The sequence below is a fragment of the Musca domestica genome, unplaced genomic scaffold (genome assembly GCF_030504385.1).
Source record: "Musca domestica strain aabys unplaced genomic scaffold, Musca_domestica.polishedcontigs.V.1.1 2, whole genome shotgun sequence".
NCBI lineage: Eukaryota > Metazoa > Arthropoda > Insecta > Diptera > Muscidae > Musca > Musca domestica.
This window is the reverse complement of record NW_026712249.1, coordinates 39,795,694-39,808,193: the sequence shown is the minus strand read 5'-3', so window position 1 is coordinate 39,808,193 and position 12,500 is coordinate 39,795,694. Positions and strand designations below refer to the sequence as shown.

The window sequence follows — 12,500 nt, the reverse complement described above, 5'->3', positions numbered from 1 at the left end:
AATTCTCCCCATGGTAAAATGTCAATATATATAACCGTGCGATAAAATTATTTTTTTTCAATAATTGCAGGAAAAATCCGGCTGGTTATAAAAAATAACTTAAACAAGTTAAAAAAATCATTCGCTTTCCCCGACTATTCAAATATATTTTGACTTCTGTTATGAGTATTTAAATTATAGACCTTCTACGGCGTAGGTTCCAAAGGAATGGAGTCTCTCCACCCTAGAAACTACAATAAAAACTATAGTATGCATTTATAAAACCACCACCAGATCTCAACACCATATACTAACAGTGACCTCAATATCAAATTTCAGAATTCCACATCTATAAATTCACTCAATACTAAATTTAGTAACACTTAGTACTTTTCGTACAAATATAGAACACCTTTCCAAACCACCGCCGAATCTCAAACACATATACCATTAGTAGTCGAAATATCAAATTTCAAAATTTTATCTCTATCCCTTCACCCAATAAAAAATATAATACCATTTAGTACTTTTCGTACAATCACTGTACACATTTTCAAAACAATCTCCTTATCTCAACCTCAGATACCAAGGATGACCTCAATATCAAACATCCGGAATAGTATAGTATAGTAACATTCATATAAATTTGCAGGATTTTAGCTGTTTTCCTTCACCCAATACCAAATTTTCTCAAATTTAGTACTTTTTGTATAATTATAGTACACATTTACAAAACCACCTTCATATCTTAATTCTAGATACCAACAGACATACATACTTTACCCAATGCTAAGTTTAGTACCATTTAGCACTGTTCGTACAAATACGCATTTCCAAACCACCGCCAAATCTCAACCACATACACCATCAGTAATCTAAATATTAAATTTCAAGATTGTATATCTATCTCTTCACCCAATACCAAATATAGTACTATTCCGAAATTTTTGTAAAATTATTTGCGAAACCACCTCAATATTTCCAGGCTACACATCAGCAGGGACTCCACTTTTACTTTTCAGGCACAATCTGCTCACCGAATACCAAGCCCGAAACCATATCTTTATACAATTATATCGCCATCATCAACCGGGCCGAACTTTGAATAACCCCCCAATCGGAACGAATTTTGAAATTAAAAAAATACCGTTAAAAATCTTAAAATTACCGGATATAGCCGTTATATTGGGGTCTATACGAAGGCCTTGTCATAAAAAAATCGGTGAATAAGGCAGCTAAAATCATAAAAGTACCGAATATAGGGAGGTTCCGATGAAGCGGAATATCGCTGAATATTGTAATATCGCTGAATATTGTACCTAAATTAATTAAAATACCCAATATTGGGAGGTACTGATATATGGGGCCTATACGAAAACCTGGACCTGCATACACCATTTTCTGTCTTAGACTGTAGTTCCCTTTCCGAACTCTTAATACGAAATTTGAAACAGCTCCGCTGAATAATGTCGCTAAAATCATCAAAATACCGAATATTGGGAGGCACCGTTGTATGGAGGCTGTACGAGGCCTGCTTACTCAATTTTTTGTCATAGGCTGTAGTACCCATTACGAACTCTGAATACGAAATTTAAAACAACTCCCGCGAATAATATCCCTAATATCGTCAAAACATAGAATATTGGGGGGGGGGGTGTGCGTTGGTTATGGGCTATACGATATCGTGGACTTATATAGGCATTTCTTTTCCAGGGGGTAAAGTGCATAGAAAAAACTTCCAGTATGCATTTTTAGACAATTCCATCGAAAAATTTAGTTAAAATCATCAAAATACCGAATAAAGGGAGGTACCGTTATGTGGGGGATATAATAGAGGTAAAGTATTCAAAAGGAACTCCTTGTGTGGATTTTCAAAAAATTTCATTGAAAAATTTGGCTACAATCATAAAAATATCGAATATCGGAGGGTACCGTTATATGGGAGCTATGAAATATCGTGGGCCGATATAGCCCATCTTCGAACGTGACCGGCCTGCAAACAGAAAAGACTGATCTGTATAAAATTTTAGCTTCCTATCTTTATTCGTGTTAACCCTAACGTGATTACAACAAACGAACGGACAGACGGACGGATGGATATATCAAGGATATATATACTTTGTTATGTCTAAAATTATATAATTATAATTTTATAAAAAAACTAACTAGCATCCTTGGGGAACTATTTAAACATATTTCTATGGCATTCCTAACTTCTCAGATATTTTCAAAATTTCATACAAATGCATCCTTTTTGTGTTTTGAATTAAAATAAATTATAACTTATTTGTTTAACAACTTTTTCACTCCTCTCTTCATTAGGTTTCATTCACCTTTTATTAACTAATTAATGGTTAAAGTACTTTGTAATGTAATTAAATAAAATACGTTTTGTTTTTGTTTCACATTCATTAGGAATACATTCGGGATTTCATTTGTGTAATTACTTCAATTAACTAACACACCCGTAAAATAAATTATTGGGGGGCAATTTCATATACTACAGCAACAAATTTTTAAGTTTGAAAAAGTCTTTCAATGAAGATATACTCCCTACTACCCTCTAATATATAAAGCAATATATACAGGGTGAGATGAAAAAACAGCATTTAACTTCAGACAGCTGACATTTCTACGACACTCGTCCGACAGCTGTTAAAATTATTCCACTGACAGCTCATTATATTGTTTACAAGCGTACAAAAGCATTATGGTGAGAATTTACCAGAAAAAAAGTTATTCGTGATGGAATTCAAGCGTGATAGTGTAATTTCTTTACATTTGGCTGGAAAACCACATGTGGCTATCGTTAAAGCTCTCCAGCATTAAAAAGTGAATAAATCTTTTGTGTCTCGTACCATCGCTCGTTACCATGGTAGCGTAGCCCGGCGTCAGTGAAGTCGACGGAAGAAAACACCAACATCAACAGAAATGGTTGGAAAAGTAAAGAAGCGGCTTGATCGAAACCCGCGCCGCAGTAGCCGAAAAATGGCTCGTGAGCTCAACATATCGCAACATTCCTTTTGGTAAATATTGAAAAATGAGCTCGGGGTAAAGCCATTGAAATTCAAGAAGAAGTGCAAAAGTAAGAAAATAGACTCAGAAGAGCTAAAGAGTTGCTTCGTGCAACTGCCGAATTTGGTTTTTTGGTAGATTAGTTGAAAATGTGCAACTTCGATTGGCCACAAGAACTCAAGCGCCGGCCATGGTGATGGTGTGGGCTGCCATAACAGCCAATGGTCGCTCTCCGCTCGTATTAATCGACCGTGACTTCAGAATAAATGCCGTATATTATCGCGAAAATATTCTGGAGGGTGTATTAAAGCCTTGGGCACCCAAACATTTTGACCGCAGACCTTGGACACAGGACTCATCCATCGCACTCAGCACGTCCAGCGCACAATGACCACTAAAATCTCCTAATACCAATCCGTAGGACTATTGCATCTGGAGTATTTTGTAGAGCAAGGTTGGCACTAAAAAATACCAAAGTGTCGATCACCTCAAGTAAGCGCTTCGCCTGGAATGGGTCAAAATTCCGCGGAGTAACATTCGGAAAGCGTGTGACGGTTTAATTGGCAGTTTGAAGGCCATAATTCGTGCCAATGTTGACCAATTCTTACAAATCTAAACTTATTCTAAAATTTGATGCTATTTCCGACATTTTTTGCTTTCATTAAATAATTAAAAAAAAATGTAAAAATTATGGCGTTTGACTTTGTTGAAGTTTTTTATCTCACCCTGTATATTTTTAATTTGGTGGATTTCCGAAACTACTAGTGGAAATAGGGCATAAAATCTACACTCTTAGTTCCTTAAAGGATTTACAACAAACAACAAAAAGAACAATCCCTAGAACAATGAAGGACATTGCGAAAGAAGAACAAAGACAATTCAATTTCATACAAAAGTCTTCCACAATGCCCCACATCAAGTAAATGTGAAGTATTTATCCGGAATATAAACAACATCAAGGGTTCATGGCCGAAGAAAGAAGAAAAGGAAACGAAAAAAGTGAGGAGACAAGAAAACAAATGACAAGTGACCAGAGCCATTTTGAGTTGCACTACGTCTTCTGTGATATTTTCTTGACATAATCCTCTAAAGCAGTGACTTACTTGTTTTTGGAAAATCTTCATTAATTTTCTTTGTTTTTGTTAGCCATTTCAATTTTTTTGTCACCTCCCTGCTCTATTTAGAAGGGTTGTCAAAATGATTCTTGTTATGTCAGAAACTATATTTTAAACATATGGATATGCAAGTGAAATAGTAAAGGACTATACTTTCCTTGGGGATCTGTGCAAAATGTCACTATTCTCTGGAATTTAAAATCATTGCAAATAAATTAAATAAATAAATTGATTAAAATCTGAGAAACTTATGAAAAGAAAGACAAACATTCTCTTCAAAGCGATTTCCTTATATTTTAGAGAAATGTATTTTTATTTTAAATTTTTAAAAATATGGATTTCAACCTAATTCAAAACCTGAAAATACCACGTTTGAAAAAATTGAGACACAGAGATTACTATGTAGGTATTTGTTGGGAAAAGATAAATGTCCACGTTTTTATACCCTCAGCCTCAGAGGATATATGTCATTTGATACGGCCAAAACTTGTTTTTGTCGAAATATCGAGTTTAGAACCTAGATCTCTTTGGACCAAATCCGTTTCAGGACATTTGGAGTCGATCTTGAGGCGTCGTTCGTCTGTTTGGTTGGTGCGCACGATAACTCTTGATATGAGTATCCGATTTAGTTCAAACTTGGTACATTTAAATATTATTATCAAACATAGAACAAGTTAGGAGATGGTTGAAATCGGTCTATATCTGCTTGGTCGAAATTAACCAAAAAACATTTGTCTGTACATAAAGGTACATAAATGATCATCCGATTTTGCTACATCTTGGCAAATCCTAATATTTCAGTTAGTGCTAGTTCAGTTACGAAAATGAACAATATCGGTCCACTACATCAAGTACCTGCCCCACAATGTGTCAATATTTTGAACAATCATATCTGTCATAAAAAATCTGAAAAAGGTTCAAAATTCACACACTACAATATTTTTGTAAACCCAAGATCTGATTTGAAGAGGGAATATATCGATCCACTCTTCTGATACCTATCCCACAAAGGGCTCAAAATGTTGAAAAACAAAACGCACATAAATCGGACTTAAGGGCGTGAGCTACCAGATATAGTCGCCAGAAGTATTCCATTTTCACAATTGATCTAATACAGATAAAAATATTGGTATGGGCAAAATTACAAGAAAATCGAACATTTATATCTTATTTCATAAGAAATCCTAAATTCCGTGTTCATCTCAGGTTTTTGATTGAGAGATATATTTAGATGTAAGAAGTTGTTAAGAATCGCTGACTTGTTTTGGAAGTTATGACAAATAAGAGTATTGAAATTATGACATTTTGTGGGTGAGGTACCAGAAGGGGTCCGCGGGTATATATCATCTTCACAATAGATCTTGTGTTAGCAAAAATGTTTGTATGTGTAAAATTTGAAGAGAGTTGGATGCTTTCTTCGGATTCTATGATCGTTTTCGTTTTTCTAAACTTTGCCCTTTAGCGATGGAGGTACCAGAAGCAAGGGCCCGATCTCTACCATCTTTATAACAGATCTTACGTTGATGGATATATTGTGATGTACCAAGTCTGAATAAAATCGGATGTTAATTTAGCGTTTTAATATTTTCATGGTATTCCAAATTTTTATCCTTTGTGGGGAAGGTACAACAAGGAGTGGGCCGATATATTCCATCTTCACACCAGTAATTTGAAGACAATCGGAGTCTTACTTCACATTTCATAATAATTATAATTATTCGAAACGTTCACCAGTTGGGGGGGTGAGTACTAGGTGGAGTAGACCGATATTGTCCATTTCGCACATGACAAGGATATTCAAATTTTTCTGTACAGTAAAATATTTTTTGAAAATTTCGACTTTTTGTGGGAGAGGTACCAGAATAAGAGGACCAATATTGCCCATCTCCGAATTCGATCAAAGTTTGACAATAATACTAATAATAAACTTAAAGAAATACACAATATGGATAAATAGTTCGCCAGATTCCATTTTTAAATTTTCTACCACTTTCCCAGTTTTAATGAGCTCAATCAAAATTTCGTTTGTATGAGTTCATCCGTAAGAATATACAACGCTGTGCTATATACCAAATGAAGGAAAATGAATACAAATGTTCATTTATGCACCACTTCCATATTTAACTGTTCCCAATGGACTTTTTCACTGCTCATGTATGAGTGTTCTGTTCTCATTATTTGCACTGTGCTCATTAAGATATTTTACATATCGTGGTTTTGACAGTTTTTTTGATTAAATTAAATTACAGCAACAATGAGCGAATTAATACTTCAAACGAATAGCAACTGTTTGTGATAGACTTGAGTGACACGTTGAGGGAATGTGTGCGTTGAAAATAAAAAGAGCAGGTTCAGACTGTGTTTTATTGCGACATCTGTAAATATTTGATTATTTTACGCACTTATTATTAGATCAAAAAAGGTATAAGTAGAAATACAATTAGAAACCGTAGAGGGGAAACCCCTTGAAGAAAACTAATATATGGAAGGTATATTCAACTTGAATTGATTTCCAGCAAATTTGACGGAGCCATTGTATCAAATGATATTGGTATAAAGTGCATAATATGACTTCGAAAACGATATAATACAGAATATATATATATATATATATATATATATATATATATAAATATATATATATATATATATATATATATATATATATATATATATATATATATATATATATATATATATATATATATATATATATATATATATATATCGGATCAATAGATATATAGAAACCGATTCTTACTAAATAGAAAAATTCGAAATGAGCAAAATCCAATCCAGCCATCCAATTTGGGCTTTAAATCGGATAAAGACATATTTGGGAGCTATATCCAATCTTGATAAAATTTGAGAGGGGTATTTATGGGAAGTATCTGATATCTGGTACCAAATATCATTATTGTGGACTGCATATTTCAAAACTAAACACCAAATGATGTTTAGATGAAACATACAGGGTGAGATAAAAAAATGCAACAAAGTTAAACGGTATAATTTTTACATTTTTATACCCTCCACCATACTATGGAGGGTATATTCATTTTGTCATTCCGTTTGTAACTCATCGAAATAATGATCTTAGACCCAACAAAGTATATATATTCTTGATCAGAGTAAAATTCTAAGACAATTTAGCAATGTCCGTCTGTCTGTCTGTGTGTCTGTCTGTCTGTTGTAATCAGGCTATCTTTCGAACGAATTGAGATAGAAGGCTAAAATTTTGCAACATGTTTATTTTGCCAGTAGGCAGGTTAAGTTCGTGAATTGGCCATGTAATCCACGTTTTCATATAGCCCCCATATAACGGTACCTCACGATATTCGGTATTTTGACGATTTTAGCGACATTATTTACCGGAATTGTTTCATAGTTGGCATTTGAAGTTCGAAATGGATACTACAGCCTATGCCAGAAAATTGTCTGTGCAACTCCACGTCTTCGTATAGCCCCCATATAACGGTACCTCCCTATATTCGGTATTTTGATGATTTAAGCGACATTATTCTCCGGAATTGTTTCAAATTTGGTGTTTGAAATTCGAAATGGATACTACAGCCTAAGGCAGAAAATTGTCTATAAAGGTCCACGTCTTCGTATAGCCCCCATGTAACGGTACCTCTCGATATTCGGCATTTTTATCATTTTAGCGACACTATTCACCGGAATTGTTTCATTTGAATTTCGAAATGGATACTGCAGCCTGAGACAGAAAATTGTCTGTGCAAGTCCTGGTCTTCGTATAGGCCCCATATATCAGTACCTCCTTATATTCGGTATTTTGACGATTTTAGGTCAATACTCACCGAAATTCTTTGAGATGTCGTATTTGAAGTTCGAAATGGATACTACAGCCTGTACAGAAAATTGTCTATACAGGTCCTGGTCTACGTATAGCTCCTATATAACGGTACCTCCCTATGTACGGTATTTTGATGATTTTGACTATTTTCACTGATTTTCACTGTTTATTTCAAGTTTCGAATTTGAATATGGTAATGGCTTGTGACAAACCATGCCTATGTAGGTGCACGTCGTACAGGCCCTAATATAACGGCTATATTCGGTATTTTTAAAATGAATTTTTGGCGAATGTTATCTTCTTTGAAATTTTTCAAATTTTTTCTAAATGGTGAAGGGTATTTAAAGTTCGGCCCGCCCGAACTTACTGCTTGTTTACTTGTTTTTTTTTTTTTTAATTTTGTTGAATAAAGGCAAACAATATCGAAAATAGCGTTAAATGTTAGAATAAGTTTAGAATTGTTCGAAAGGTGACCATCTTTGGCACGAGTTATAGCCTTCAAACGGCCAATGAAATCATCACACGTTGCCCGAATGTTACTCTGTGGTATTTTGGCCAATTCCCGGCGAAGCGCTTGCTTGGGTGATCGACACTTTGGTATTTTTTAGTGCCAGCCATGCTTTCCAAAATATTCCAGACACATAATCCAACGGATCTGTATCCGCAAATTTTGGTGACCATTGTGCCTTGGAAATGAAGCGAGGAACCTCATTTTGTAACCACTCTTGGGTGGCGCGTGCTGAATGCGATGGTGCTGAGTCCTGTTAGAATGTCCAAAGACCGCGGCCAAAATGTTTTCGTGCCCAAGGCTTTAATACACCTTCCAGAATATTTTCGCGATAATATTCAGCATTTATTCTGATGCAACGGTCGATTAATATAAGCGGAGAGCGACAATCGGCTGTTGTGGCGGCCCACACCATGACCATGGCCGGCGCTTGAGTTCTGGTGGCCAACCAAAGGTGCATATTTTCAGCTGATATCACGATCATTTTGTTTGTTTACAAACTGCTGGACAACGAATGTTTTCTCATCGGAGAAAACCAAATTCGGCTGTTCACCACTTTCGGCCAAGCGAAGCAACTCTTTAGCTCTTCTGAATCTTTTTTCTTTCTTTTGCGGTGTAAGTTCTTGCACTTTTTGGAATTTCAATGGCTTTACCCCGAGCTCATTTTTCAATATTTGTCGAATGGAATATTGCGATATATTCAGCTCACGAGCCACTTTTCAGCTACTGCGACGCGGGTCTCGATCAAGTCGCTTCTTTATTTTTCGAACCATTTCTGCTGATGTTGCTGTTCCGTTTTCTTCTGTCCACTTTCTTGACGTCGGGCTATGCTACCAGTATCGCGGTAACGAGCGATGGTACGAAACACAAACGATACGATAGCCACTTATGGTTTTCCAGCCAAATATAAAGAAATCACACTATCAAGCTTGAATTCCATCACGAAAAACATTTTTTCTGCAAAATGCTTTTGTACGCTTGTAAACAATATAATGAGCTGCCACTGGAATAATTTTAACAGCTGTCGGACGAGTGGCTTAGAAATGACAGCAGTCCGAAATTGGTTGCAGTGTTTTCATCTCAACCCTGTATTTACATTTTTAATATGATATCGTAGTATGATTCCCAAAAAAAATCAAAACTAGTAGGTTTTTGCAGGTTCTGAAACAGAGCAGTCATCTTCCTTTATTTAATTTTTTAATGAAATTATTAAAAATGTACACCGAAAATTTAAATCAATTCATTCACTTTTCCAAAACATTTAAGAACCGAATAACTTAAGATTGACATCTCAACCTTGATATTCACCTTTAAACCGCAACAGAATTCATTTTATTTCATCCTATTTTTTTTTTTGTTCACGATATTCAATTTTTTTTGAATGTCATGTGATATGCCATTGTTACGGACATTCGTTATCCGCCGGTATTTGGCGCTCTCTCTCTCTCTCCCTCTCTCTTCCTACACACACAAAATGCTGAGTGCATGGGCGGCGTTTGGCAAATACCGTTTGCGCCATTTCCATTTCCCCATCGAATTTCATTCACAGCCTAAGGGTTTTCGGGGCTTTGTATTTTGATTATTGTCAATAAAACGGAAATTCAAACGTTTTACAAACATAACTACGCCAGGAATTGCAGATAAGCATCCTCGAGAAGGAGAGAAACGCAAAAGGAAGAACCACAAATGGTCTTCTTCAACACTTTTGAATGACAATAAAACCGGGGCAAAAGGAAACTATTCAATTCCATCGAGAATATGAAATATTCGATTTTCACAATGAAAATATTATTTTGAGGAAATGACAAAATTCACTACTTGTTGTTGTTGGGTTTCCAATTTGTCGAATGACAAGTTGCTTTGGATTGAGTGATTGGAAAGAAAAAGTTTAAAAACAAGGGAAAAGTATTTTTAGGAAATAGGGATTGACGATCTATGAAGTTCTATAAACTACAGATGGAGAACCTGTAATAGGTACATATGGGAGATCGGGAAGAGGTTTTCTATCTATAAGAGACCTAAAAACGGTCTTAAACCTTTTTAACTTTACATATAAAAGTGAAACAACTGACTGACTGACTGATCCAGAACTAACTCCCAAGCGAAACGGCTAAAGCTAGAAACTTGCAAATTTTGCACGAGGGTCAGTCCTTGTATGTAGGCGTCTGATAAAGCTGGTTTTTTATAAATTCGAATTAGAAATGTACTAAACAGTACTAAACAGCAACTTATTTCGCAACAAAAATGTACTAAAGTACTATACAGCACGAAATTTCGTACCTTTTTGTATTTTGTGAACAGCTACAGGGTTGCCCATATTCGACGGACCCATCTGGCAACGCCAGAACTTTTGACAGAGATGTCACATCGCTTAATGACATACCGCGTTTGAAGCGTCAGTCCAAGCAGATTTTTACCATGAACCAATACACGCCACGCGAGCGCTCTGAAAATTACATTCAACAGAAGAAGTCAATTGTGAAAACTTAACGTGCTTTTAAAACATTAAAAAATGTGAGAAGTACGCCTTCTAAGAACACCATTAAGCGTTTATACATCCCAAAAACGCCGTTGGGCATGGCTCGGTCCACTTTACAACGGATTATTCGCATTGATTTGCATTTGTTCCAGTAAAAAATTCAATTGACGCAAAGAATGTTGCCTGCGGACAAGCCACGTCGATTGGAATGGGCCCAAAGGTCCGTCAAATATGGGCAACCCTGTACAACTAAAATCTTGACATTTGAAATAAAAATTAAGTTTAGTGTGCGAATTGATCCGCTTGATGTGCAAATTTAAAATGTTGGTATTGGGGTCTCCGCTGGTGGGTAGGGTTAAGATAAAGTGTTGGGTTTAGAAATGCGTTCAGCAAGCCTACGAAAGGTATTAAATGGTACTAAGTTTGGTATTGCGTGAACGAATACTGCTTAAAATCTGAAATGTGGCATTAGGATCACTCATAGTCTGTAGGGTTGAGATTTGGAGTTGGTTTTGGAAATACCTACTTAAAAGTGCTAAATAACAATAAATATCGTATCTGTGTAAGGCAATGAGTTGGAAGTCTAAAATTTGGCATTTGGATTACCTTTGGTGCGGTTTGATTAATACATGGCGGGGGGAGTTTGAAATACGTACTAAAAAGTTCGAAAAGTACTAAATAGTATTAACGTTGGTGTTTAGGGAGGGAGCAGAGCTGGAAATCTGAAATATGGATTGATAGTTTTTAATGTTGTAGACAAAGTAAAGGGTTTTTCGAAATTCGAACAATAGGTGTACCAAAAGTACTAAAATGCACTAAATTGTACTTAATTTAGAATAATGAGAATGATTTTAACACTAAATGCTTAAAATTTGATGTGAGAGTCAATTCTTGGAAATGAGGTCGATGTAAAGGGCTGGATTTGGAAATGTGTAAAACTGTGCTAAATGGTACTAAATTTGTACAATTCCGTTTTGGGTGAAGGGAAGATGCTGGCAATTTGAATCGGTGGTAGGTTTTTGAAAAATATGTGGTTCTGGAAATGTGTACCAGCAGTGAACGTAAAGCATTACTTAGTACAATAATTGATACAATTTGGTATTGGGTGAACAGATATTGCTGAAATCTAGAATTTGTTGTAAGTATAGCAGTTCATGTGTAGCCTGGACTGAGTATTGGGTGAAGGAATAGGTCTGAAATCATCAAATTCGATATTGAGGTCAATGTTGGTATTCGAAATTGAGATATGGACGTGGTCTTGGAAATGGGTACTGTAATTGTATGAAAAATACTTAATTTGGTATTGGGTGACAGATAGTGCTTAAAATCGGAAATTTAGTATTGGGGTCGTTGATCATGTGTAGCCTGGACATACAGAGGAGGTCTTGCAAATGTGTACTACAATTGTACGAAAAGTACGCAAAATTGTATTGGGATAAAGGATAGATCTAGACTACTTAAATTTGATATAGAGGTCTCTTTTGGTATCTGGAATTGAGATATGGAGGTGATTTTGAAATGTGTACTATAATTGCATGAAAGGTACTAAATTTGATATTAGATGAAGGGATAGAGCTGACAATTGGT

The 12,500-nt window shown here is 35.6% G+C and overlaps 1 protein-coding gene and 1 long non-coding RNA gene across 3 annotated transcripts in view; both read right to left on the bottom strand.

Annotated features, from left to right (window-relative positions):
* LOC101900210 (venom dipeptidyl peptidase 4) overlaps window positions 1–12,500 on the bottom strand; it is a 474,529-nt gene that overhangs the window by 406,873 nt on the left and 55,156 nt on the right. The gene's annotated exons all lie outside the window — the stretch shown is intronic.
* LOC131802257 (uncharacterized) overlaps window positions 1–12,500 on the bottom strand; it is a 58,518-nt gene that overhangs the window by 688 nt on the left and 45,330 nt on the right. The gene's annotated exons all lie outside the window — the stretch shown is intronic.